The 26,959-nt window shown below is 43.6% G+C and overlaps 2 long non-coding RNA genes across 3 annotated transcripts in view; one reads left to right on the top strand and one right to left on the bottom strand.

Annotated features, from left to right (window-relative positions):
• The window catches only part of LOC309380693, a 36,936-nt gene extending 21,909 nt beyond the window's left edge, over positions 1-15,027 (top strand). For both annotated transcript variants that reach the window (XR_014173037.1, XR_014173038.1), the window contains exon 4: positions 14,247-15,027. This is a non-coding gene — a long non-coding RNA (uncharacterized lncRNA). The remainder of the gene's footprint in view (positions 1-14,246) is intronic.
• The window catches only part of LOC309380730, a 745,666-nt gene continuing 729,641 nt past the window's right edge, over positions 10,935-26,959 (bottom strand). Inside the window, exon 3 of the long non-coding RNA XR_014173087.1 lies at positions 10,935-10,946. This is a non-coding gene — a long non-coding RNA (uncharacterized lncRNA). The remainder of the gene's footprint in view (positions 10,947-26,959) is intronic.

Genomic DNA, 26,959 nt, shown 5'->3' on the forward strand with positions numbered 1-26,959 from the left:
CATTATTTTATTTATTTATTTATTTATTTATTTATTTATTTATTTATTTATTTATTTCAGGAGCTGCTGGTGTGCAAAGCCATGGCCTCAAGCCCGGTGTGGTGAGGCAATCATGTGACCTAACTTTTCTTGAGTTTTCCCCATTGTAGTAACAGTTCACATGTGGCCCGAGGAGTTCAGTGAACATCGGATCTGCTTTTGGTCTGATAACCAGGCAGTGGTGAGCGTCTTGGCAAAACGGTCCTCACGCTCCAGCTGAGTCTTCGCCCCTCCACTCACGCTTTTGAGCTGCGCCGCTTAAGGTTTAATATTGTGCTTTCTGCTCCTGATTACGGGATCCTCTAATGATGTCACTGACACTCTATCCCATTTTCAGATGGAGCGCTTCAGATCCTGGGCTCCAAACACTCAGCTACTGCCAGACTTTTCCAGACCACCTGTGGCATTTTGACAACAATTAGTAATTACAGAGAGCAGCAGCTTCCATTTCCCCTTCTGCTTTTAGCTCTTATGGGAAGGCCTGGATGGATTTCTTAGCCTTAAGCTGGCAGTCCTTGGCCATTCAGATGAACTGGCCCCCATCCTCTGAGCAGATCCTGCAGTATTTGGTCCACCTGCTGCAGATTGGGCATGCTGTTATAACTATAAGGATTCTGTCCGCTGCAATGTCTGTTATACTGAAGCTTTAATTTTCAGAGACCCTGGTAAGGTTTGTGGTGTGCAGGGCCTTGGAAGGTTGGAATAGGCTCCAACCTCATAGGACAGTGGGCAGAAAGTCGGTCAATTTTACCTATGCAGTATCTGCAACAAGTTAAAACTTATAAGCTGGTAAAAGATCAAGGCGAGTCTCCTTTCAGTATTCCATTGCATTTTGGTGCACTGAGGGTTGGGGTAATGGTTGTTGGAGCTAGCACGGGGCTGAGAGTCTGGAGGCTTATTGCTTCAGGACTTTTCCTTATCTGGCTTTGGAGCTTGTCATTAGAGTTGGGAACTCTAAAACAGACTTAGTGGGCAGGAGTGCCACAATCTGGCTTCCTGTCACAGGTAAGGAGGGCCCTTGCCCAGTTATGGATACCAGAAATATTTGGCTTTTCATTACCGTCCGGATATTTTCCCGGATCATCTCTGGAACCTTGGCAGCACTTAGTTGTACAGGGAGTAGCTGCATCTGTTGCCCCATCCACTCTGCGGTCATATAAAAAGGCCTGGGCTGACTTTTTATTGTTTAATGGTCAGCCGGTCGATGGGGTACTGACCACCCCCCACTCTACCTCGCAGGTGCTCAAGTATTTGGCCCATTTATTCCAGATGCGCCGAGCGGCTAGGACGCTGCGACTTCATTCGGCAGCGATTTCCTTTTTTAGTAGGGCAAATTTTAACAGGGACCCGTGTGGGAAGTTTGTGGTGCGCAGAGCTTTGGAGGGATGGGGGCGTCTCACTCCTTCCAGGCCTCTTCCCAGACGGCCCATTACATTTGAGTTGCTGTCTCAGATGCACGGTAAGTTGCGTGGCATCTGTTGGTCTAAGTTTGAGGCTCGCCTATTTGCTGCAGCCTTCTCATTAGCTTTCTTTGGGGCCCTGAGAGTGGGAGAGGTGGTCCTTTAGCCTAAGAGGGACGGAGGCTCTAGGGGTTTGTTGCTGCAAGATGTGAGTCTATCTATGACAGACCTGCAGCTTAATGTGCGAAATTCAAAAACAGACCAGCTGGGTAGAGGAGCTCTCCTCAGGCTCCCGGCGACTGGGGAAAGTGGCCCTTGCCCGGTAAAGGATCTTAGAAAGTATCTGGCGCTGCGGCCTGAGGGTGAGGGGCCCCTGTTTATTCAAGAAAATGGGCACCCGTTGGTACGGCATCAATTCACTAAAGTGTTGCGTAAAGTTATTGCAGCTTGTGGCCTGGCGGCCTCTGAGTTTGCCCCCCACTCCTTCCGGATTGGTGCTGCTACGACGGCTGCCCATTGGGGCTTATCGACAAAGAGGATAAAGAATTTGGGCCGGTGGAGGTCGGATGCATTCAGAGCATATGTGCGGAAATGATGTGTGTTGTGTACTTACATTTCTGCTTTAACCCTAGGTCTGGCCACTATTCGTATCTGGATAGTGGGGCACAGTATTGTGCATTGGGCCGCTGTCAGAGCTCGCCAGTCTGGATTGGGAGATTGCCTGGGCCTTCCGCAGCACGTTCAGGTGTCCTGGATTTGCAGAACGGGGATGCGCTGGAAGGAATTCTTACCGCTCATGCAAAGGCGTGTTCTCCGGCTTGGCCCTCCTTCGGCGATTGTGGTGCAGCTTGGGGAAAATGATTTGGTTTCCTCTTCTTGCTATGTGCTGCGAATGGCTATTTTGCAGGACTTAAGGGATCTGGCGGCTATGGTGCCTGATTCTACACTGATTTGGTCACAGTTGCTGCAACGCCGCATCTGGCGGGGTAGTCCGTGCCCTGCGTCCACCGAGAGAGTTCGGAAGCGGATTAATTCCGCGGTGGGCAAGTTGGTGGTGAGCTTGGGTGGATTGGTGATTCCTCATCCTATGATATCCTTTAGGGCTGCTGATTTATACAGGGATGATGGGGTTCATCTTTCTACAGTTGGGAATGGTGTGTGGTTGGATGCGGTGGTGTCCAAGTTGAAGGTGTGGTTTGGTTTGTGAGTGGTTGGCGGCGAGCATAAGGGCTCGGGTGGCGGTTAGGCATTGGTTAAATTGGTTGGTGGAGGGGTATGGATTGGCTGTGCCTACCCCTCCAATGCTGCTGCGGAATGGGAATTCCGTTAAAGGAATTCTGGGGCTTACCATCCCCCTTGTCCAAACCCCTGGAATCGGGTGCGGGCCGTGTAAGACCCCAAGGCGCACGCAGGGAGGAACTGAAGGGTCTGAGTCGCAGCCCCAGTTGCCCTGCCTGTTCCTCCACACTGACTTACGCTGGAATCCGGGAGTCAGTGCTATCCCCAAGGCGGGGGGGATAGCTAGTCATAACCAATGCCTAAGCAACCATTCACAATCTTGTATGATAATAAAGTTGTGGCCAAAATTATGCCAAAAACCTTAAACAAAAAATTATGTGTGATGTGTGAGTTATTTGGGGAAGGGATGTTTTGGGGACCTCAGCACGCAAACCATCTGCGATAGTCATTTTATCCCATTATTCGCTTGTGAGCTCGGCAATCATTATCTTAACAGGCAGTTCTAGAACAGCAAAACTTCGCAGGTCACATTGGGCAAGGTCCTCCTTTAGATGCAACATGCGAGCAATCTATAGACAAGCGGAGAGCATAAAGAAGGATTGATCCACACACCCCAAACAAGGCAAATTAGACCGGTCTGTGGAGAAACTGGAAATAAGGACCACAGCAATGGTGAGCAATAAAAGGGAAAGTGTCAGGTATAATTGCTTAGCATTCTGGCTTTCAGTGGTGCAACATGAAGAGGAAGCAATTTCACTTGCCTTTGATAGCAGTGCAGCACATTGTGGCCATACCAGGAACAGAAAATGCTTGTCGTTAACAGCATGCCAGCTGTAACAGTTATCTCTAGTGGCATTTCACAGTGCCCTCTGGCACTCCAACTATCACACCCGGCTGCCATTTCCCTGGGCCGTTCCATCCAAGTATGTCAGTGTATAGGGAGGGAAATAGAATTTACTGCTCTCTGTAACTCCACAATGAGTCTAATAATACCAGATGGGGCCAAAGGCACTCTTTTGGATTGCAATCTTTGCACTTTATTGCAGTCAGGAGGTTCTGGCTAATAGGGCCGCTTTAACCTGGATGCTGGTCAGTGTGGGAACATGTTGGGGTCTGGCCACACTGTTGCCGTAAGCCAGTACTCACCAGAGACCACAGATTCCATACCCTCCAACATTTCTCCAATGAAAATACAGTTGTACCTTGGTTTTTGAACAGTTTAGTTCTCAAACGTTTTGGCTCCCAAATGCCACAAACCCGGAAGTGACTGTAACGGTTTGTGAACTAGTTTTGGAAGTTGAACAGGGCTTCCACAGCTTCTGATTGGCTGCAGGAGCTTCCTGCAGTCAGTCAGAAACCACACTTCGGTTTCCAAATGTTTTGGAAGTCGAATGGACTTCCGGAATGGATTCCATTCGACTTCCAAGGTATGACTGTAGGGATAACCTATTTATTATTATTATTATTATTATTATTATTATTATTGAATAGGACACCCCTATTTTCACCCTATTATTATTATTATTATTATTATTATTATTATTATTATTATTAATACCCTGCTCATCAGACTGGGTTGCCCCAGCCACTCTAGGTGGCTTCCAACATATATAAAAACATAAAACCTTAAACCTTAAAAAAAACTTCCCTATACAGGGCTGCCTCCAGATGTCTTCTACATTTTGTATAGTTACCGTATTTTTTGCTCTATAAGACGCACTAGACCATAAGACGCACCTAGTTTTTGGAGGAGGAAAACAAGAAAAAAAATATTCTGAATCTCAGAAGCCAGAACAACAAGAGGGATCGCTGTGCAGCGAAAGCAGCAATCCCTCTTGCTGTTCTGGCTTCTGTGATAGCTGCACAACCTGCATTCGCTCCATAAGACACACACACATTTCCCCATACTTTTTAGGAGGGGAAAAGTGAGTCTTATAGAGCAAAAAATACAGTACTTATCTCCTTGGCTGGGCTGGGCTGGGGTGGGTATCACATATTTCCATACCCTCTAACGTTTCTTTGATGAAAATAGGGATGTCCTAAGGAAAAGCGGGACATTCGAGCATCAAATCAGAAACCGGGACAGCTTCTGTAAATTTGGGGCTGTCCTTGGAAAATAGGGATACTTGGTCTGGGATTCCCCTGATTCAGTGTTAGAAGATGCTGGTCTCAATAATTCCCGGATTAGGCATGTCTTAAAACTTGAGGAATTCCTGAAACTCCTCAACAAGAAACGGTACTGTAGGTGTCACATAGATGTAGGTGTCCTTCCTGGACTCCTTTGGGAGAAAGGGCAGGACAGAAATGTAATAGATAGATAAAACCAATCTGAATTTGTCTCTCTTCTTAAAAGCCAAGTGGAGGTGGCGACAGTGCCACATAAGACCTACACTTTGGAATTCCCTGCCTATTGATATCAAGAAGGCGACTTCACTGAACTCTTTTTGGAGCCTGCAGAAAACATTCTTGTTTAGTCAAGCCTACTCAGATCCACAGAAAGCTGGTGTAATTTTAATCTGTTTTAGCCTTTTAACTTTTGTGTGTTTCAAAGTATGGTTGTGAACTTTTTCTTGATTTTACTGTTTTATCTTTTGTAAGCAACTTCGAGTGGTGTATAAATTTTATGAAATAAACAATAAATAATCCACTTCCTGCATTTGCTAAAAAAGTGTTCAATGTTACTTTTATACTTATGCCATCTAAACAAACTTTCATTGTTACCTGGTGATGTATTTTTGAATAATAATCACATCAGTTAGCACTTTCCTAATAAATAGCATGTATTATACTTGTTTTCCTCCGATGTCATTCCACCCAAGCTATTGATCCAAGAATTTTAAAAAATAAGAAGTGAGGAAAGTAGACGTTTCATACTTAAACGAGGCTCTTTTTCACAGATTATCCTCAGGTAATATGCTTGGGTGCCTGCTGATGAGGGTGACTGAAGTCATGTCCCTCCATTATTGATTGTGATGAGGCTTCCAGGTACTGAGAAGAAACTATTGAACGGTTCTGGATCTCCTTTGAAAACTTGCATTTCATATTACATCCCTGAATAAAGAAACAAGTGACAAGATAAGTGCAGTCTACACAAAACACACAAAGACACCCTCTCCTATTTGACACTTAAAGTAAAGCCATACTGGGCATTTTTAATAGGGATGAGTTATACATGATGCCACCTTGGAAGATGTTTCAGAAATTGAAGAATTTTGTGAACCGACTCTTTGCTGAAGTAGGCCACAGGGAGCCTATTAAGCCAATTCTTCCTCTCTTACCTTGCTATCCTGACAGCTTCTAGGCCATATACAGAAATTTGATCTGCAAGTGTGCAGAACTGAGCGTTCCTTGTTAGTGATGCCCATGCTGTGAGATGTCTTTCCCAGCAAACTTTGTGTGGTCCTCAGTTTGTTTTCTCACATGTTAAGGTGTCTTTATTTTGGAAGGCTTTTCCTGGTGTTTCATCTGTTTTAACTTGTTGATGCATTTTAACTCTGGGCTGCTTGGCTTTCTTTCTGTCAGGGAACTGCCATCAGCTCAGAGGCGAGAGGTGGAAGGGCAGTTGGGTTATAGGGAGCCTCCAAAGATCGTGAGAAGTAGCACTTTCTCCGCGGAGGAGGGAAGCCACGGCTCGAGTGGGGAAGGGGTTCAAAGCTCGGAGGATGCAAGGGAGAGCCACAGCATCAAGCAGGAACAAAGCGGGGGGGGGAGGCAGGTCCCCCTCTGCCCACACCTTCTTTGCGCAGTCGGTTTACGCGCAGAGAGGGAAGGCATAGGGTGGGGGTCAAAAGACTACTCTGCTGGGGAAAGTTTAAGGATCGCCCACTCCCAGATTCTGCTAGCGAGTGAGCAGACATGGACCTGAGTCAATCTGCACTGTGAACATTTTGGACAGATAATAAAGCCTTGAAAAGACCTGTGGGGAGTCTTGCCTGTTTGCTCTCGAGCAACCACACAGGCACACATAACACTTGCTGTTTTGAAAATTGTACTGTTGGTGTTCCATGCTATTCAGAATGCTGAATTAACACCTCAGCCCTTGTCTAGTATCCTGACCTTTCCATAGTTCCCAGTCAGTTTTGGAGCCCTCGGCTTACTGGTCTCCATCTTGCTTGAGCCAGCATTTCCTTTTTGTGGCAGAAATCACCTTGGATCAGGACACTAATAGGGTGTCAATCCATTTTTCTCCACAAGTATCTCACCCTGAGCCACCCATTCATAGTGGCAAGCCTGTTTCTTTGGAGGGGAAGCAGGTTATTTGAAACAGTGTGCCATTTCAATGGAATACATTTGAGTTATAAGTCATCTGATACCTTCTCTGCATCCCACCTCCAAGGGAGTTTTGCAGGGTGTTCATAAGAATACAGGCTTCTCCTGTGGTGGTTCCCAGTCTAGGGAATGCTTTCGTCAGGAAGCCCTGCCTGACGCCAGCTTTGTTTTCATTTCGGTACCATAGAATAGAATCACAGAACTGTTGAGTTGGACGAGACATTGAGAGTCATCTATTCCAACTCCCTGCAATGCAGGAATCTCAATGATAGATGACCATCCAATCCTTGCTTTAAAAACCCCAATGAAGGAGCATCCACAACCTCTTGAGGGAGACGGTTCCACTGCTGAACTGCTCTTACTGTCAGACAGTTCTTCCAGATGTTTACTTGGAATCTTCTCTTTTTTTGCAGGCATTTGGGAGCACCAATGATTGGGTGTTTTTATTCTGTTTGTTGTTGTTGTTGTTGTTTTGAAGCTCTGTGTATTTTCAGAGTACTTACTCTATTTTCTTCTTGTAAATCTGTCTGGAATGTATCAAGTCTAATGGCCTCAAGGAGGAGCAGAATGTCTGAAAACATGCCATTTGGATGAACAACGCAGTAGTTACAGATAATAGGACACAGGCAGGATTTCCACTGAAATAATGGTAAAGCCTAAATAAAACCACATTAGCCCACATAGCGTAGTTGGTTAGAGCATGGTGCTGATGATGCCAAGGTGGCAAGTTTGATCCCCATATGAGACAGCTGCATATTGCTGCATTGTAAGGGGTTGGGCGGACGCGGGTGGCGCTGTGGGTTAAAGCCTCAGCGCCTAGGGCTTGCCGATCAAAAGGTCGGCAGTTCGAATCCCCGCGGCGGGGTGCGCTCCCGTTGTTCGGTCCCAGCGCCTGCCAACCTAGCAGTTCGAAAGCACCTCCGGGTGCAAGTAGATAAATAGGGACCGCTTTCTAGCGGGAAGGTAAACGGCGTTTCCGTGTGCAGCTCTGGCTCGCCAGAGCAGCGATGTCACGCTGGCCACGTGACCCGGAAGTGTCTTCGGACAGCGCTGGCCCCTGGCCTCTTGAGTGAGATGGGCGCACAACCCCAGAGTCTGGCAAGACTGGCCCGTACGGGCAGGGGTACCTTTACCTTTAAGGGGTTGGGCTAGAACAGATGATGCTCAGGACCCCATCCAACTCTTCAATTCCATGGTGGTGACAACTAATTTGAAACCACACAAAGGCATCCCTTAGAAGCTAAAACAAAACTAAATAATTATTTTCAAGTGCTCACTCTTAGGGTTGGTTTGTTTTGAACCAGCAGGAGAGGTCCGTCACATCCCATACATGCTCCCATCCCTACAGTAGCCATAGCTTTGGAATCCATCAGTGTTGGAATATTTTGGCAAGGCCCCTCTAGCAATCCAGAGCACTTTCGTATCCAGCAGTGTTTTTGGTGCGGGTGGGTGGGTAAAACCGAGGTGCCAGTACTCACATCTGGAGAGATGCGCCATGGGTGCAGCACAAAATGCCTGCCATAGGCAGCAAAATGGGGGGAAAAGATGTGAAGGTAAAAGTACTCAGTACTAGTGAATACTATCACAAAAAAGCCCAGATATTTGTTGTCCTATGAGCCCTGCGTAATCTGTTTGAATAGAGGTGGTCTTTCTTTCAGCAGAACTGCCAAATATCCACCACAAACAAAACCAAGGTCTCATGCCAACTTATTTAAGCTCCTTTGGGTGGGGTATTACTTATGCTTGCTTAAATCTTAAACATCTTTGACTAGCCCAGCCGTTTTGACTGCCATGTGTTTCAATAAAACCATGCATAGGTGTGACTAACTTTGGTGTGTCATCTGAGGCTATTCCTTGCATGGTGCTCTTCTGCAGCCATGGGGTGAAGCAAATTCAAATACACCAGCAAAAATGGAAGCATGCACAAATTCAAAAGCATGTGTTTAGAAGTATCTTATTCTCTGACTCAAGGCACTCAGTGAGACTCATTGCTGAGACTGAGCACACTGAAATGCATATACTAATGTGGCAGATTGATGATTACTCATATATTGTTATATGCAAACATTGGGAAAATTAATACAGAATGTCTATGTTGCACATATTATAAATTTGTCAGGGATTGTTTTGCTTTTAATAGCAATGACAAATTTGGCTTGCATTTTCTTGGCTAGATAAGAAATAGAGCATTTAGTTGCATGAAGCCATTTATCCTTGTAATCTTTTTTCATTAAATTGCAAATGTCTCTCTTTGCCACAGCTCTGCGTATTTGATTTATTTTAAAAGATGCAATATAAACTTTTAAAGATTAAATCTTCCATATGATTGCTCTTCCAAACATCTTATTTTTATTATCCTCTCTTTCTTCAAAATAAAGATTCCTCAAAGTTTTACTCACATTTTTTTATTATAATAACTGTGATGTGTCTTTTTCTTGCTGCTTGGACCCCAAGTTCCAGTTGCATTTGCAGAAGACACTTCCACTTCCAGGGTTTTGTAGGAAGTTCGGTATTTGGTGTTCTGTTACACCAGAAGCAGCTTAGTCATGCTGCCCACATGACCAGGAAAAACTGCGGACAAACACCGGCTCCCTCGGCCTGTAAAGCGAGATGAGCACCTCAACCCCAGAGTCGTCTGCAACTGGACTTAATTGTCCGGGGTCTTTTACCTTTTTTAAAAAAGTATGCCTGGTCCAAACCCCACTGGAACTACTGGGAGGGGCAAATGCTGGCTGAACCAACCTGAACCTGGCACAGAGAGAAAAGGGGTGAAAGCCATCAAAACACAGAGAGCCAGCTCAGCTAGCATCACCATTGGAATGGGGACTACCTGTTGCTACAAGCGCAGCACAGGGTGTGGAGGCATCACAACATACCTGCCCACTTCCAAAAGCTTACTCTGGCTGACTTGGAATGCTACCAGTTCTTCCAACTAGACAGGGAAGTCATTAAGGAGCTCTGCCTGATGCAAGCCCAGGTCCAAGCCCACAGGAACAAGGTGCTCCAGAAAATGTTCCTGGGTTTGCCCTACCTGGCCACAGGGGACTTGCTGAGGAGCTCACCATATCTCCCAGTCCTCCAGTAGCAGGTGTGATTCTCCCTTTCTGGACTTCATGGTGGACCTTGTGTTTGTGGAGAGTATTACCTAGGTGCAAAATGCCTTTCACTGAGTGCCCTGAGATCTGTCTCCTCAGTGCAAATTCCCTGAATCATCTACATGAGGAGCTGCACTATGGAAGTGAAATAAGCTGAACATGGGCTGTAAATTATGCTGGATCCTGAGTCCTTTTTCAGAGTTGTGTACGGAGGTGAACCTGAGCCCATTTCCTCCCCGTTAAAAATGTGGTCTGAATTACACCATTTTTGGGCTAGTGGGTGTCAGGTCACACATGACTGAGCTGAATGGAGTTCAGTATATGGTCCTGCCTGCCCGGCCCCATTCCCCCAGAATGTCCATTTTTCAGGGCTTACATCAGGGTAAGACGTAGCCAGGATGGAGGAGTTACATGGCATATCTCCAGCTGAGCTCAGGTTGGGGACTTATGGATGTGTAGCTGGCTGAACCAGAACTCAACTGGCTGAGCTGGAGATGCACTGGATCCTAACTTGCTCACCACGTTGGATCTTGGATTTCAATTGCTACCTCTGTTTAAACCTTAGGAATGCATTCCAGCCTAAGCTAACTTCCAAGTCACGCTGAAATCAACGAGAATTAAGCACCCCTAACTTTCTTTGGGTTGCACCTGCAAACAACAGTCCTGCATTCAATTAGGAACCCTTAAGTCATGTTGATTTAAGTGGCAGTAACTCAAGGATAACTATGCACAAGATCACCCAATTTAGGTGTCTAAATAGTTGCTTAGTTTTCAGATATGCAAAATATCCATCACTCTCATTGATCCCAACTAATTTAAAACTCTGCTAGCTAATTGCCTGGAACTCTGATTCCCAATCAAAGAGTGCTTGTGTTATAAATAGAACCTATTTTGGAGTTCAGACCTAGTTGTTAGAGTCTTGCAAGTATGCAAGAGCCTTCTGAATTATGTTAGAGTAAGGAACATCTAGAAATGGCTCCCTTTAGCCTCAAAATCCTTTGGTTTCAGATGAGATCCAGGAAATGTGGCACATTGTTGTGGCCTAAGAGCTGGTACAATGTTTTTTCATCTAGCCTAACTGTGGGAATAATTGTCATCTGAATGGCATGAGTGATGTAATATTTTGGGAGGGGCCAAAAGTCACTAGCAGAATACATGCTTTGTAAGCAGAAGGTCCCAGGTTCACTGCTTGTTATTGATGGTTAAAAAAAGCACATGGGACAGTGGTGGGAAAGCTTTGGACTTCCATATATTGTTGGACTCCAACTCCCATAATCCCCGGGCAACATAGCCCATGGTCAGGGCTGATGGGAGTTGTAATTCAACAATGACTGGAAGGCCGTAGCTTCTCCACCACTGTCCCATGTGCTATTTTAAAATGGAACTACCGTAATAATAATGGCCCCAGACTAGAGTGGTGATAAATACTCAGGGATGGAGGATGAGCTGGTGAAGTCTGGGCCTGCTGTACTGCCAGCTGAGGAACAAAACCAGGGGCCTGGCAGTGATCCCAAGGCTGTAAGTCAGGAGCCTCTGTACCTGAACTTGAGTCCTGTCTTCCTCCAAGTCTAATGCATCCATGGAGCCTATCAGCTCCCTCTCCACAAAACTGCCCAGCAGAGCAAGGAGCACACTAGGTGAGAAGGCAGAGAAGCTGGGCCTTTGAGAAACCACCTGAGGTGGTCTACGGCCATACTACCCTGAACACGCCCGATCTCGTCTGATCTCGGAAGCTAAGCAGGGTCAGGCCTGGTTAGTACTTGGATGGGAGAAACCACCTGAGGTGGTGGCGGTGGCAGCAATTTGAGCAGAGGGATTCATATAGACTTAGTCAACTCCTGCTTTTGATGGAGCAAAATTTGCATTTTGAGGTGCTATCTGAGGTGCTTAAACTCTTGCTGCTTTGCCTCATGGGTTTTTATTTTGTTATTATTTATTAAATATATATACCACGCTTCGTCTGAAGATCTCAGCGACATCAGCGCCTGCTCCTATAGGCCAAGACAATGTCGTCCCCCACCATGTATTTTTTGAGGGGGTTGGGCCTCCTCAATACTCAGAGGGCATTAGCTCCACCCCATCCAATCCTCATGATGTCACACGACTGATGTCAGGACATTGCATTGGGCCCCCTCAATCAACTGGAGAAGATGACGCCTCTGCTCAGGGCAGTTCACAATATAAAAATACAGGATGAAAGCACAAAATAATTGGGGGGGGGATACAATATTTCCTCTCCCTTCTGAGGAGAGATCAGAACAGCTATAGTCACATACTTCTCAACTGTACTAATTTGGAATAAAATTGTGACTCTTTGGGTGAATGCTTACTTATACAACATAAACCCCAAAATGTTAATATTTTCAGGGTTTAGGTATGTTTGTTTCAAGTCATTTCTATTGGGCATTATTCCTCCATTGTAAACTGAAGATGCTTATTTGGCATGTAAGAATTAACATCATTTTATTCCACCTTGGGTTTTTTAGCTTGGCTACACCCAGTAGAAGGTTTGCAAATTCCAATTTCATGTATAGTCAGCTGCTTGCCTGTATATCATTCTGATCTGCAGAGCCTCACAGAACTGACTGAAAACAAAGTTATATCCAACAAGGGGCACACATAAGAAAGTAGCAGCCTTAAAGCTGGTAACACCCTCTGTATTTTTCATTGCCTTGTCAGCTTACTCCCTCCTGACAGCATGGTATCAATATCCTGTCCTTCTAAATACAAGTCCTGATATTAACTGTCAGCAATGTAGAATCCTCAGTAATGTATGTCAGAGATGTATAATCAAAAACTAAATCAGAATGTCAAAGTGATTGAATCGGGAGGTGTAAATTCTCATAAAACTGCAAATTCATCCTCCTTCAGCCGGAAAATTGGCATTTTTTGTTCACAGACTCTTTTAAGTGGCCATAATTTTTTGTCCATTGGTTTCTCCCCCTTCCTCCCACTGCTGTGTAGCAGTGTTTCCCGCTTATGACAGTAGGCAGGAGAAAGAGCACAAAAGGCCCTGGGGGGAAATAGAAGATACCATAACAGCCTCATATCTGTAGACTGAAAGGTGTAGGAAGTGTAGGTTTGCCATATCTTGAAGAGCAAAAAAGGGGACAGCCTGAGCCACTGCCAGTCCAAGCCAGAAAAAGGGGTGCCCTGCCTGCTCACCTCTTTCTCAGGTTCAGGCTGGCAGAGGTCACAGCATGCAGAACAGTCTGAGCCTTAAGCCTTGAGCCCGAGCAAAAATCCCCAGACATTTCTTTTAAAATGTAAAAATGTGCCCAGATGTGCATGTTGGCTCTCCAAAAGAGGACATGTCCAGGTTTTCCTGGACATATGGCAACCCTAAGGGAGAGCCTTAGGTTAGCAATTAGCAGCTTTAGTTACGTGATGGCTATATTCTACCTCTACTGTTGGAGGCAGAAGGAAGGTTATCTAGATCATACAGTATGTTAGCATTAGGGTTGAGGGAGAAATTCATTTTGGGTTGCATTTAAATGCAAACCTATATATAACATGTACTTCCCCAAACTATACATGTCTCAGAATGAAGCTAATCTTCTAAAATTATACTTCTCCAGATTATACAGTGCAATTCTCCTGCCAAAAGCTGTGTGTATTAGGAGAAAGTGTGCATAGGAAAATGCCTATAATGGTGAAAATAACACACAAGAATGCATTGTAGGGGGGGGGGGTTCTTTCAAATGTGTATAAATTAGGCAAAAATCAGGTTGCAATATACCTGGGATTTTCCAGACATATCTGGAATACTGGTGTTGGCAGCAGTGTCCAGGCAGAAATTGGCAAAAAAATTCGGGAAAATCTGGACATATGGCAGCCCATGCCGGCAGTGCAGTTTTTGCCGATTTTACGATTTTACATGAAAACAGCTCAAAAATTTGGGCAGAACTAGAAAAAGCTCAACAACTTTGCTCCCCCACCCCCCAAACAACACTTTTCTGTCCAGATTTTCACTGTTTCAAATATGGCCACCCTAGGCAAAATAGCACATAAAATGTGTATATCAAGAGAAATGCACACTAAAATGCTGATTTGTTTTCATGGGCATTTTTATTTTAATTAGGTAAATATTGCAAACTGATGTAGAAATGTGGTGAACTGAAGACTGGACAAACGAGAAACAGAGAGAATGAAAATGACGGTCTTGTCCATTCCTAGCCCACATTTCTTTTTTTCTTTTTTACAGATTGGCTGGCAGCTTGCCATGTGGAAGAAAGCCTAGTGGAGTGGCACCAGCAGCCACTGTTGGTTTGTATTACAAGTAGAGCTTTCATTATATCTGGTCTCTCTCTTTTTTTTACACTGAAGTGGTTTGGAGCTGCTGCAATGGCCCGGCCTACTCTGCCTCTGTCAACCGGAGATTTGTGTTCTATGTCACAAGCAAATAGCTGAGCATCTTCAGTGGCCAGCGCTATGTAAATAGCAAGATACAGGAACAGGGTATGAGCAGCTGGCTAACCTTGTCCAATTTGCAAACTGGGAAGGTTTCCAAGAGCAACGCAAGTTAACATAATCAATGAAGGTCAAGGAATTGAAGCTGCTGCGTTTGCACACACGGTTTGTTGGCCTAAAAATATGCAGACTCAAGTATAATAATAATAAGCTGCAGAGAGAATGTGTCAAGATAATGAAGAGCGAGACCAAAAGTGCAAGTAAACAAGGAGTTTCCAAGAGCATCAGGCTGAAGATTTACGGCACGAACTAAACGCAATGGCTAAGACCTTGAATTTTGTTTGGACAAAAGCTCTAGGTGTTGATATGACAACAATGGGGAGCTCTGGTTATATCAATTTAACGAGGAATTGCAAGACTGAAAAGCAAGGGAAACTATGCAACAGGCAATATAGCAAGTCTTCTGTAAGAAGTACGTAATGAATAAGTGTTTAATGTCTTCAGAGCTAAGTAAAAACTGGTCCAGAATGCAAACTTCTGAAAATGCCAGAATGGGAAACTCATCTCTGCTAGTGTGGAGAATCAAGTCAAGTTCTTTATTACGGTCATAGACCAGCATAAGCAAAACATCTAAATAAGTAGCATAACAGTATGAATCTAAGTGAATAATTATTAAATAAATAAGAGCAAGAACCAAACATATACATAGAATACTTAATTAGGCATAGATAATGGGTGAGTAAAAATTTATAAGAAAAATTAAAAGAAAAAGAAAAATTAAAAGAAAAGTGTGGAGAATCAAAAGTACTGTACAAAACAACAAAATGTGTTTCTCAGTTTTCAGTCTATGTCTGTAATCAGTTACTTATGCTTCAGGAGATCCAGGAACAATAGAACTATACATAGATAAGATGTGCAAGTCTGATTCAGCCTGTGACGCATCAAGCCAAACACAGAAATCCAGTTACGTACTTAAGGTGGCCTGCTGGGTGTTCGACAATTTACTTGTTTGTATTGTCCCAGGCAGGTAAGGAATTATATGTGGGCTGCCATATGGGGTTGGTAGCTTATGCTTACATTAGTGGATCAGTTACAGATAGTTAGCCGTGTTGGTCTGCCATAGTCAAAACAAAAAAAATTCCTTCCAGTAGCACCTTAAAGAACAAAGACATTGGATTCTTATCTCATTATACATGACAAAGCCATTTTTCACCTTCTCACCTCTTGCTTTTTCCTGTAAGACCTATTACAGTTGTTAATAGTTGTCAACAGGCTCATCACAGCTATCTGCCAATCACCCATTCCCACCACCCTTCTGAGTAATACCCCTCCCCACCTTCTCACTATATAGAAGGGTCTGGTGACTTCTGTTTCAGTGTATCTGAAGAAGTGTGCATGCACACGAAAGCTCATACCAAGAACTAACTTAGTTGGTCTTTAAGGTGCTACTGGAAGGAATTTTTTTTGTTTTGATTAGTGGATCAGCAGTTGTTCAGATTTGGCCTAAAGGACACTGGTGCTTCCTCAGACCCTACTGAGCGCTAATGTCAAGGATCTACAGGGATGGCGTCTCCTTTCCCTAGACAGGCAGGATCATTCCAAACAAAGCAGCTACTCTTGCCTACATACAGAACACCCATGGTGGCTTAAAAAAACACTGCAGGACATGCCCGCATCATATGCCTCAGAGAGGTATTTTCATATTTACATTGGTTAGTTCAGATAGATGTTGGCAATCTCTTCCGATAAAGGATTAGTTCATGTTTTTAACTTTTATGTTCATCCACTGAGGGGCTCTATTTTGTGAATGTAAAGTCAAATTTAAATGCATTTACAATACATACATATTTACAAATTATGCTTTCTGGCAAGCTCAAACAATGACATTTACTTCCAGTAACACGAGTTTCCAGTTTTATGTAATATTGTAAATCAAATGCAGTCCTGATAGAAGCAGAAGCATTCATTTTATGTGTAATACAATTTTAGGGTGTGACTCAAGGTGAGAAACAATCATTTACAAATACACTCATAATCGGGAATTATTTCTCAGACAAGTGTAGCTTTATAAAATAAGTATAAAAGTATTGCACTTTTGTAAATAGAAACGCCCAAATTCATTGAATAAGCTATTTCTGTACCTACTTTGCAACATGGCAAAGTGTATATATTGTTACATGCCACCCCAATCTCTGTCAAGTGGCTGTGCGAGATTCCAGGGGTTATAGCCTCCTCCCTGGGGTTGTGTTTCTGTTGGGAAAATTGAGGTCTGCAATGGAAGGGGTGCAGAACAGCACCTTTGTCTGTTAATGTTTTTGTTCTCAACTAGCCTGGGCAGGCTGGTTTGTACCAGCCGGCCCTGGAATTCCTTGTCTGGCACAGTTCTGCAGCCTCTCTTTTGCATTCATATCCCAAATATTTGCGAGATTCTGAGATTCATTAATTTATTGGGTTTGGGGAGGGGATTACCCCCCCCAAAAAAAACTTACAGTCATATCTCGGGTTGAATGTGCTTCGGATTGAGCGTGTTCGAGTTGCACTCCACGGCAATCCGGAAGTAACAGAGAGGGTTACTTCCGGGTTTTGCCGCTTGCGCATGTGCAAACGCTCAAAATGACGTCACGCACATGCGCAGAAGCGGCAAAAAGCGACGTGCGTGTGCACAGACGTGCCGTCGCTAGTTACGTTTGCTTCTAGATGCAAACGGGACCCTGGAACGGATTCTGTTCGTATCTAGAGGTACCACTGTATAACAATATTTGGCAAGGAGCCAGGGACAAATCACAGTTCCTTGCATCACGACATGCAATGAGCCTGTAGTTAAAATGATGTCTGCACTCTGACCACATGCACTGCAAAATATTCACTGAACTTCCAGTTTCACATACCCTTCATGCCATCCTCTTGAATTTACTTGCTTTTGCTTGGTCTCGACATGGGCTGCTTGCAGCTTGAAGGGGGTTTCTGTGGGTGAGTCTGTTACAAGCCAGCAATAGACAAAAGCAGCAGGGAAGGAGGAAAAAGATATGTGTCAGTCCTGAATGAGAGAGTCAGTTCAAAGATGGACTAACTGGTGGCACTAACTGTGCCACCAGACTAACTGTGGCACATCTGAATGTACTTGACTCTTGGGAATCATGGGAACTGTAGTTTTCCCTTCACAGAGTGAGAGTTCCCAGCACCCCTTAACAAACTGCAGTTCCCAGGATTCTTTGAAGGAAGCTATGGGCTCTTAATGTGCATTTAATGTTCTTTTAAGTGTATGGTGTGGGTCTGCCCTACGTTCAGACTTCGGATAACACTCAAATAGACGTCAGCTGGATCCAGTTCCGCAAAAGAAGAAGCCTTTGAAAAAAATAAATAGAGATGAGGATCTCCCCTTTGAATCCTTTCAACCATATACTGTACCTTTATTATCAAGGTCCCTCCATCCCTATTGAAGATACAGGGAAAACAAAATTTCATCTCTGATTGCACATTTTTCAGATAGGAAGGGGCCTCAACTACTTTTCACAACTAGACCCCACTAATTCAGAGCAAGATTTTTGCCTTGTGCTGAACCACAGTTTTCTATCGCCCCAAATGCCATGCCTGTGTTGGAACTTCTTCGTTAATTGCCATCTGCACTGTCATTACATACGTCAAACTGACAAGCAGGGTCGAGTCTGTTCAGGATATAATGGAACTCAAATGGAATTTACCATTATTTGGGATGCTCATAATATTTTATGACAAGGTCATTGGCTTTGCACGCTGCCATGAATCTACTTTTCAAAATACATTTTTCAAAAGGGAAAAACCAACGGCTGCTCACCTGACAGCCATGTTAAGAATTCATCGTTTTTCAGGTTTACTTGCAAAACTCTAATTATATGCCTAACAATTCAGGATCAAATAGTAACTTGATAACTGTTACACTATCACCAAGTACACAGAACAGTTTTGAGCAGGGGTGGCTAACCTGTGGCCCCACATGGAAGTTGCTGAACTCTAAGTCCCATCATCTTCAGCTAGTGTGATCACTTGTCAGGGGTGTGTTGCAGTCCAACAACAACTGGAGAGCCACAGGTTAGCCACCCCTGGTTTAGCAAACATAGCACCCATGTTTGTTGAAGAAATCCCCCAGCACCACAATGGTGGGAAATCATATCCTTCCAGCAGAACCAAAGAGATTGTCTTCTGTGACTCTTCTGTGATTTCCCTCACCATTTTGGCTAAGGCAATGGAGACTTGATAAAGGGCCTTTTTGGTGGTGGTGTCATGCCTAGCCTTGTCTTTGTACCAAACACAGAGTTCTCAGGGAATGAAGCATACCTCATACAGGCCAAGGACCTTGAGGAACAGGCAGGATCCCCTGAAAACACTGCCCAACATCCCCTTGAAAGTCCTTCTAAGTTGAGGCTTGGTGAAGAAACTATGGAGCTGTCAGAAGATGGGGAGGTAGCAGCAAGACATTCAGATACAGGCTGAAACAATGACAGAGTATGCTTCTGCAGACCCAGACTTGTCATACTGTTCATGAGAAAGTGATAACTAAAACCCCTTCACTATCAGCAGCCTTGGTCAGGGAGTGGTCTAGGAGACCAGAGTACAGTGGTACCTCGGGTTACATACGCTTCAGCTTACATACGCTTCAGGTTACAGACTCCGCTAACCCAGAAATATTACCTAGGGTTAAGAACTTTGCTTCAGGATGAGAACAGAAATCAGGCAGAGGCAGCAAGGTGGCAGCGGGAGGCCCCATTAGCTAAAGTGGTGCTTCAGGTTAAGAACAGTTTCAGGTTAAGGATGGACCTCCGGAACTAATTAAGTTTGTAACCCAAGGTACCACTGTATATAAGCTCTCTCTCTTGAGCCTTCCTGCTTGATGGAAACAATATCTCTGGCTTCTTGCTCCTGATGTTAGTTCCTGCTCCTTGCTGCATTGTATGTTTCTGACTTCCCTGTGCTATAGATGGTGGACTGTTGTCTGACTTCCCCCTGGTTCATGTTTGGATCTGGCCTGATTCTCTGTGCTTGACCTTGGTTTGTTTGGGCTATGTTGCATCTGAGGTCCTGCCTCGCTGGCAAGTTCTTTGGTGAGAGGCTTATATCTGCCAGACATGGGACCCCCACAGGTGGTGTTTTTTTTAAAAAAAAAATACTCAGGGGTTTTCTTGGCAATGACTCACTGACCCACTGTTATCAGAGGGCTTGTGTAGCACAGCAAAGAAGGGACTGGGCTTTGAATCAGGGAACTTGCATCTTTCCTCTGCTGTGAATTCAGGTGGCTTTAGGCATGGCACTCTCTCTTGACCTCACCTCCCACAACTGCATTATGGGTGCATAAAACTGGCACACCTTATTTGTTTTAAGGATGGCACCTAGATAACCTATATGGAACACTTTGAACACTTGAAAGCACTCTTCAAATGCTACTTATTTTCAGCACTAAGTGAAGACTTCAGACATTCCAACATTGTTCCATCTTGCCACTGTCACTAACGCTGCATAATGTTCTGTTTTATGCAATGAAAGAAATGTATTGCTTTAATGAGATTGCAAATTGCTGGGTTTAATGGTTTGCCACTCTCGCAGCTCTTTCAGAGTTGAAGAAAGGAGCAGAGATCATTGCAAATAAATAAGCCAACAAACCTACTGCTTCTTGTGTACATATCTTTTTTTAGCTATGAGTTTTAGCTATGGATTTAATTTCGTTTTTAAGAACACCCATTATAACCTCTGTCTGACAATAAGCTTATTGAAAGGCTTACTTTCCCTTCATGGCTGAAAGAGGGTGCTGGATTTTGTGTGTGTGCGGGCGCACAATAATATAGATGAGAATGGCAACATTCTGCAAGGGGGCAATGTCAGATAAGGTGGAACAAAAGATCAAGAGAGATCACACAGGAGTATGAATAATAAGATGATACGCCATGACAGAACATAGGGTTACAAAGCACTAGGACTGTAATCTTTTCACCTGAGGGCATTCACCTTTCCCAAGGATAGTATCTGACTACACATTCTTTTGTGTATGGGCTTTCTTATATCTTAAGATTTTGTTATGGGGCAAAGTTATAGAAAGGATACAGGAATGGAGACACTGGCAGCAACATAATCTTTGAACCTATGTAATCTTTGACCTATGCCATCTTTGTATTCTCATGTAAAAAGCAGTTCATCCCAAAAGGAGCTGCTGCACACTGAGTCAAAATCCCTATTTCTTTTTTTTATATATAAATTTTTATTGGGTTTTCACATTTTATAAAGACAAACAACACATATGACTTCCCCCCACCCCCCCACATACATCCCACTTCCCCTATTTAATTCAGCAAGTTCTTATTCCTCTCTCTAAACTTATTCTCATTATTTTCCAACTTAATTCTCCCTATTAGGCCCAATATTATTATCCTATTCTCTTATATGCGATAGATCCTTTTTCTAAGATCAATCAAAATTTTAATACCATAAATTTCCCCTTTTTTATATTAAAATATGAGTCAAATTTACAATAACCAAAAGTCCTAATTTTTTTTAAAAATCTGTTTTCCCCTCCCTCCCTGCCCGGGTATCTGTCCCTTCCCAAATAGCTCTCCTCCCATAAAACTCCTAGCCGGGATTCCTCACGTCCACCGCTCTCAAATCCATTTCAGTCTCTCTCTGGCTTTTCTGCCGATAGTCCTCTTTGCTGGTCTTCAGGTCTCGAAGGATGTCACGATTGCTTCGTCTTCTCCCAGTTCAAACCTAATTGAAGAAACTTGTTGCCAGGGTTCTACCAGAAATCCCCCAAATTCCAGATGGTCAAGGCCAGAAAAGAGGAGGAAGTCCCAGTTGTGTTTCTTTACTCCTTTAAGTTTCAAAATTCCATGGTTTCCGGGGACTTCTTCCTTAACTTTTCTCCTCAGTCTCGTCTATTCATGTTTTGTAATCCAAAGGGTTTCTTTGTTTCCTGGCAGCATAGATTTCTGTTCAAAATTTTTTGTCCACACTTTCCCTCCTCCGACTTCCTTTTCCACCAACTCCAAGGATATCATTTCTGGTTCAGCTGCGGAGACTTTCAAAAACAAGTCTTTAGTTCCGTCAACAGGGTTGCTTGTTTTAGGACTCAAGGACGTAAGTTGTTTGTCCATTTCCATGGAAATGGAAATGGTCAAAATCCCTATTTCATCCATTCTGGTACTGTCTACTCAGACCCTACTGTGACTCATGGTGGTCACAGTGTGGTCCTGAGGTCCTTCCTAGCCCAATGATGCAGTAGCCACGCATCATTTCACTTTCTACTTTGGAAAAATCACAGAAAGTGATTGATTCCTACCTCATTACTTTCACTAGTCTCTTTGTGCTCCTGGCTGCCTAGTTTGAAGAGACAGATGAAACTGAGAGGCTTTTTTGTTCTTCTAATGTTACTTCTGACTAGCTCCAGCAGCTCTTGAGAGATCTAGGCACATATCTTGACAGAAACACATAAAGCATAATCATAATTTATTAGGGGTGTTTTTAATGTTGTGATGGAATTGTTTCATTGAATATTTTAATTATGTATGGTTATTTTTAGATTTATTTTATACATTTGTACCTTGGAAGGTGAATAGAATCCATTCCGGAGGTCTGTTCGACTTCCAAAATGTTCGAAATCCAAATTGTGGCTTCTGATTGGCTGCAGGAAGCTCCTGCAGCCAATCAGAAGCTGTGGAAGCCCCATTGGATGTTCGGGTTCCAAAGGAACGTTTGCAAACTGGAACAATCACTTCTGGGTTTGCAGCATTTGGGAGCCAAAATGTCCGAGTTCCAGTGCATTCGGGATCCACTGTACGACTGTACTTGCAAACTGCTTAGAGGCCATTTTGGCAATCATTATAATATAATGTAAGAGCACAACCCAATTCATCTTAATACCTTTACTTCAGTGGAATTTAGATCCAAGAAAACATGCGGAGGATTACAGATATTACACCCCCAAGTGTGCCTGTTACTCTGTCTCACTCATGATTCAGCCCTGTCTTGAACCCGATATCTCATATTACAAAGGCTTGTGGTCTGTCATTTAGACCCTGCATCTTTTGGGGAGGATTCATAGCTACCACTCAAGTTGACAGAGACACCACAAAGATAGTATCACACTATCTTTTACAGTTGTCTCACAAAAGACCTTCACATGCATCCCAGCCTTGTGAATGCATTCAGACCATGCTTGAACAAATGTCCAATACAAGTTAACTGGGTGTCATGCTTCCATACTCCCCAGTCACTGGAGTTAAAGCTGGGAGAGCAGAATGCTCTCCCAGAAGAGCTCTGCACAGCCAGTGACCCCGAGGAGCTGATGAATCCAGCCATCTCTGTCTCGTGCTGAAGGTCTCCTGGGCTCATGGTCCCATCCACGCCATTGCCACCACTCTTCACAGCCACTGGCAAATTGCCCAGCTAGTTGGGCATGTGTCAAGGGCCAGGAGTCAGCTTCCCCTGCAGCCTGAAGGGAGAGAACGTGGATTGACTCCACCTGCAGCTGGTCAGCCTTTTAAGGACACAGAGGAGAAGGCACTGATGAGAACCAGCTGGCTTCAACCTTCTTAAACAGGGCTTTTGGCAGCGGTCAGATGCTGGAAACAACTCATGTGGTTTCTCGCCCTACCTTGCTGCATCTTGCTCTCCATATGGACTTTTGGCTTTGTGATCGTAGATTCTTTGACTCTCTAGATCATCTGACTATGTGGATTGCTGGTTTCCCAACCCTTGGAACAGACTAGACTTTGCATGTGTACTGGGCTTTGAGGCTAGTGTATCTCAGAGACCCTTATCTCCTGTCTTTTTGGCCTCACATTCCACCCAGCTCTGCACTCTGTAGCTTGGGACAAGGCTATGGCAGCGTGGGGCTCCTAGGGAGATTGGGAAAACAATATGTAAAAGTTACCTGGATTAGAGCCTGACTTGGAGTCTGGAAAAGGTGGCACCTCCAGAAGTTGGCCACTGGACATGCTGGTTGGGAAGGATGGGAATTGGGTCTTCTACATCTGAAGGGTACCCCACTGGCTGGTCCTACTCCTACTCTGTATGCTCTCAGTCAGCGCTGCTTCACTGCTAGAGCAACAGCTCCTTTAGAGCTCCAAGCTGTAGTGCAGAGGCGTTGTGATCTGGAGGAACGGACAACTGAGTTCCTTTAGCTTCTCAGTATGAATGGATGTTGGATTGTGATCAGACAGGGATGCCTGTAAACCTCCATTCTAGATTACTGCAAAAATGGCATTTTGTAATTGTCGGGGGAGGCAGGGAAGTGAGCTCACCATTGTTAATTAATTACGCTGCACAGTAGGACTCCTTTAGGTACACCTTATTAGTCCAACACTCATTAGAATCTGCTCTGCTGGAGAGAGAGGATGTTGTGCATTGTAGTTCTTTTGTAGTATAAACTTATTCAAACAATGCTCGCCCCATTTGCTAAATTTCTGATTTTCCAAATCCCTTGGATATTCCCTATGGGCCACAAATATAAAGACACTTCCATTATCTGTGGGCAAAATGATGAAGCAGGCAGAATGTTTAATGGTTTCATACCAGCTAGAAGGATTAAGGTACAATAAAATTGGCTTTAGGGCAGACTTTCTTATTGATTTCAGCAAGGAAGGGATTAGGCTCTCAATTGTGATCAATGGTCTTCCTAGAAGTAGTGACATGACAATGACTCAGGAAGTATTAGCCATTATGGTGTATGGATTGATCTAACCTTCATATAGTCTAATTTCTTTTGATTGCTGTGAAAGATGGGGTAGAATCTTTGAAACTCTGTTCTAATCTCCCAGGAGTGCAGTGGAAAGCGGAATGGCTTTAGAGATATAAAGGGACCTTTGCATATAATTAAATGTAGTGAAAGAGTCATGTCCCCTAGCATCTTGCCTAATGCCTTAAAAGAAACATCTGTATCTCACTACAGCCATTCCTGCATCTCACGGTTCTGCAGGCATGTATTAGATGACGGGACATGAATCCATTCCCTAAAGAGACCTAACAGGCTCCCTTTTCATAAAGTTTCAGGTGCTCCTATATATTAAATTGAATGCACTGGTCTTTCCTCAACCACACAGCACTCGGTCACATTCTGCTACCTCACAGGGTTATTATGAGGATAAAGTGAAGACAGAAGCATGTAGGCCACCTTGAACTCCTAGGAGGAAAGGTGAAATAAAAATGCAATAAATAAGAGTTATTGGATTAAACTCAGTCAGGCTGTGAGTGCATTTAATTTATTGCATTTCATGTTATGTTTGAAAACACCTTATCACCTCTGAATCACTGGGGGGAAATTCTTCCTGAGATAGATTTGTATTTTAAGCATGTTATGACCTGCTCTTTCAAGTAGATTATGAATAATAAAGAAAGAATAAATAAAATTATAATGGTATAAAATTAGGGAAATCTGAATGCCCCTAAGAAGCATATGATAAACATTTTACAGGTTCTACAGCCTTGTAATTTCAGTAGTTTAATAATACAATTGTACTGCAATTCTGGAATGAGATTAGGAAGCTGTCATACATCAAGTCAAAGCATTGGTTGTTTGAGCAGAGTTTTGTCTACACTGCTACTGTCTGCATACACTCTACCTTCGAGTTAAGCCTTTCCAAGAACTCCTAGGGGTTTTTTTATTTTGCAAAATAAGCAACTCCAATTTTCTTTCTTTCTCCTTTTATCAACACTGAACAGGGAGTGCATCATTAACTACACCAGAAGTTACTGTTTGCTTTTATAAAGTACCTAGAAGCAAAGTGGGTAATAACACTAAAAATGGACTCGGCAAATAAAAGTTTGGTAGATTTCTGCCATCACTTGGCTATGCAAACTCGCAGTGTAACTAACTGGGGGATTTATTGTGTTGGTGCCCAGCAGAATCATTACACTGAATGATATATTCTGCTTTCTTTGAGTGTTAACTCTCTATTTTTAGAAGGTTGCATGACAGGAATAATAAAAAGAATCTGTTTTTGTTTGAAATCTGGAAAGCAAAAGGTTGAGTCAGTGGCTGGTTTTCTCCATGCAATTTCCTCTTTGTACAGCCCATGGCAGCCAGCAACCATATCCTCACTTGATTGCATACATGTGAGGGCTCTCATGGAAGTGTCTAGCTTGCATGTACAAACAAGCTCCATGTTGGATGTTATTAGGAGCTACTGGGCTAGAACAGAAAACCTTCAATTCAATATACAGCTGCCCCACACCTAGCTTTCAGAGCTGGAGCTCAGAGCATCCGAGCAGTAAAATAGTCTCTGGTCTTGGACCTCCACCAAGCTGGTCATTGGGCCATCCTAAACAGGAAGTTCTACAAAGGACTTCCTGTTTCAGCTAGGACTTTGTCTGAGCGGCAAGGTTTTCTTGGCTCTGGTGTGCACCTGCATGTCCCTGTCAAAATTTCTGATATGTGGCTCTGACTGTGGCCTATGGCTCAGGCTTGAATAATGTTCAACTTCTGCTCTGTTTGCAATCCAATAATTATATGCCAACAATTTCAAACACCCGCAAATTTCTAGGGCTGCAATACACACCACACATCAAAAACACATTATTTTCCCCAAAGAATCTTGGGAACTGCACTTCAAGGGTATTGGGAATTGTAACTATGTGAGTAGTAAACTACAGTTCCCATGATTTTTTAAAAAGGGGAAGTAAAGTGCTTTCAATGTATGGTGTGTATACAGTCCTAGAAGTGGCCATAAAATAAAAAAACTTGGGTCAATATGCACAATTATAGAATATTTCTTACTTTACTTCAGATTATCTTCACAATCAAGGCTGGTTCACACATGCAAGCTGATCACTAGATGGCAACAAACAATTGCTTGCACGCATGAATGGGTCATCATAATAAAATGTCTCAAACTATTTTCATGTTGCCTTTTAAAATATCAAATGCAATGTTTGTAATGGATTAAGTTCACAAGTTAAGCTGTCTGTCATCAGTTATCCAAGAGCCAACTGATATACTGTACATAAACAGATGAATCAATCCTAAGGGCTGTACAGTTTCTTTCCTTAAAATGTTTGTTGACATTTGCATGCTGTCAAGAAATCTTTGTGAAAGATGCCAACTAGTCAAGACTCATATAATGTGAGGAATTATCTGTGAAAAATCAGACTTCTGGCCAGAATGCTTGTAAAGGGAAGACCATCAGAAGGTTAGGGAAGGTGATATACCTCTTTTCACCAGCTCAGGGAAGAAGGCTGTTGAAGGTGTGTGTGTGTGTGTGTGTGTGTGTGTGTGTGTGTGAGAGAGAGAGAGAGAGAGAGAGAGATGACTTTGGAGGACACAGGTTGCTTTCAGACTGTCATTATTTTGCAAATATGATTTGGCCATATGCTGGCCAACCTAGGCTACACAATTAAAGCACAAGTGTGTTTGGTACTGTTGTGCAACAAACTTGCTTTTAAAAGCACAAGACAGGTGACGGAAATGCAATGGCGAAGTTGGGTAACAGGATGTAAGGACACAAGAAAAGCCCTTCTGGATCAAGTCAAAGGCCCATCTGGCCCAATATC

Source organism: Podarcis melisellensis (genome assembly GCF_964234715.1).
Source record: "Podarcis melisellensis genome assembly, chromosome: 11".
In the NCBI taxonomy this organism is placed as follows: Eukaryota; Metazoa; Chordata; class Lepidosauria; order Squamata; family Lacertidae; genus Podarcis; species Podarcis melisellensis.